General features: G+C 42.5%; 1 pseudogene across 1 annotated transcript; it reads right to left on the bottom strand.

The window, feature by feature from the left end:
• Positions 1 to 702: 702 nt before the first annotated feature.
• LOC147356175 (bisphosphoglycerate mutase pseudogene) lies at positions 703 to 2058 on the bottom strand (annotated as a pseudogene). The gene has a single exon (XR_015142674.1). The product of XR_015142674.1 is annotated as a bisphosphoglycerate mutase pseudogene (transcript).
• Positions 2059 to 2488: the final 430 nt, after the last annotated feature.

Below are 2488 nucleotides of genomic sequence, written 5' to 3'. Positions count from 1 at the left end.
AGGCAAGAACACTGGAGTGGGTTGCCATTTCCTTCTCCAATGCATGAAAGTGAAAATTGAAAGAGAAGTTGCTCAGTAGTGTCTGACTCTTAGCGACCCCATGGACTACAGCCCACCAGGCTCCTCCGTCCGTGGGATTTTCCAGGCAAGAGTACTGGAGTGGGGTAGAAGACACTAATTAAACTTTGTGGAACAAATAAATGAATCTAAAAAATACTCATGATGACAATGTCATCAAGATGGTGGAAGCCACAGGCTTTGTTCTTCCGCAGAAACACCAACTTAGCATTACATGGTCTAAAAGCCTTTCAGAAAACTCCAGAAACCACTTAAGAAGTCATAGTTAAACATGTATCCATCTGTTCACCTGAAATTACCGCAACATTGTTAATTGGCTATATCCCAATACAAAATAAAAAGTTGAAAGTTACCCCCCCCAAAAAAATGTGGTTATGGACTGAGATTGTTGAGTTCCCAAATATAATGACCATTAACCAAAGACTTTTAAGGTTTAGTAGAGATCAAACAAAACTTCTAAGAGAAGAGCCTTGTGTATCGTAGATAATAACTGTCCACTAAAGCTGCAAAGCATTTCAAAAACTCAGAAAGACAGGAGATACATATCTGTTACAAAAATTGGCTCATTGGTTCTTTCATTGCTCGTTTCACTCCAATCACTGAAAATCAATCTTCATATATATATTTTTCTTTTTTTTTTTTAGAGCATATTATCTAATATCCTTTATTATCATCCCAGAAATTTTCTATAAATACAAACGTCTTATTGAAGTGAAGGTCTGTCAATAGTGACTCAATACTGATTTACTGAATGAGGACGACCTTGAACTTAAGCTTCACTTGTTGCTTTTCCATCTCAGAAACTTAGGACATTGATTAAGCCCCACTGGTGATTAACTTAGTGACTAATTAAAAGGAGGCTGGCAGGGGTTAGCACATAAGGCTATGGGCATTCTAAAGCCTTTAACTGGGCCAACGTTAAGACCTAATTACCTCTACAAACTCTACCCCACAGCCTAGATCTGGAAAAATCAGGTGGGAAGACAGAAAAAAAAAAGGGGGGGGGGTGTGGGAGATGAGCACTCATAACACACCGCATGCCATTCCTTCTGCAGCTATTCCTAGCCAGCACGTGGGAAAAACTTTATTTGTCAGCTCGTTTCACTTTTCCTTGATCGTCAACTTTCTTAATGGCTGCTTGGATAGCCTCTTGGTCGCCCAGGAACTGGTGAGGCCCAACAGTATGCAGGTTCTCGTCCAGTTCCAGGAGAATGGGGACCCCAGTAGGAAGAGTAATGTTGATAATTTCTTCATCCGAGATACCTTCCAGATATTTCAGGAGTGCCCGGCAGCTATTTCCATGAGCAGATATCAGAACGGTTTTACCACGCAATACTTCAGGAGCAATCCTCTCATTCCAATAGGGAAGGAGTCTCTCCAGAACATCCTTTAAGCTCTCGGATCGTGGCAGCTGATCCAAAGGCACATCACACACTTTATATTTCCGGTCGTTGTAGATTTCATGGTAGTAAGGATGGGACTCCTCGATGGGAGGAGGGGTCACGTTGTAGCTCCTTCTCCACAGCCTCACCTGCTCCTCGCCATGATTCAATGCCATCTGCTCCCTGTTGAGACTGATCAAGGCTCCGTAGTGACGCTCGTTGAGACGCCAGGAGCTCTCCACAGGAACCCACTCCTGCCCCAGCTCTTCCAGGATCAGCCAGGCTGTGTGGATAGACCGGTTCAGGATGGATGTGAACACGAGATCAAACTCAAAGTTTAGTGCTTTGAGTTGCTTCCCACAGTTCCGCGCTTCCTGCAGTCCATCACTGTTGAGTTTCTGATCCACCCAGCTACAAAAGCGGTTCTCTTTATTCCAGGCACCCTCTCCATGTCTTAACATAATCAGTTTGTACTTGGACATATTGATGGCTGAGCTTCTCTAGGGCCAGTGTTCAGTGACAACAATATATCTGCAAAAAGGCCACCAGTAGCAGCCGCTCCTCGGAAAACCGAACAGCCAGCGTCTCCCAGGGCTCATCTTTTTTTTTTTTTTTTTAATTGGAGGATAATGCCTTTACAATGCTGCTTTAGTTTCTGCTGTACAGCAATATGAATCAGCTATATGTACACATATATCCTCTCCCTCTCGAAACACCCTCCACCCCCCATTCCACTCCTGCATATATATTTTTTAAGGAAGTATCAAAGAGTCTGAAATGTGTCTAGAACTCAAAAAAAAATTGAAGTAATTAGCAACACTAATATAACTGAATGTTACGAAGGCTTTACACTTTAAAAAAAAGTTATAGAAGCCCTGGCAAACTGAAGGCCAAGAACAGTGCATTGTAACAGCTTCATCTCTTGGAAATCAAAAGCGTTAAAGACTTGGAGACTGTAGTAGGGACAGGTAGCAGAATGATCCTCTCCATTGATTTGTGGTCTTTAGAAGACAATCTGCAAATTCAAC

Source organism: Bos grunniens, chromosome 16, assembly GCF_055505025.1.
Source record: "Bos grunniens cultivar Pamir isolate PY7600 chromosome 16, Bosgru_T2T1.0, whole genome shotgun sequence".
Taxonomy (NCBI): Eukaryota; Metazoa; Chordata; class Mammalia; order Artiodactyla; family Bovidae; genus Bos; species Bos grunniens.
The sequence above is the reverse complement of the archived record's forward strand: the minus strand, read 5'-3'. Positions and strand labels throughout refer to the sequence as shown.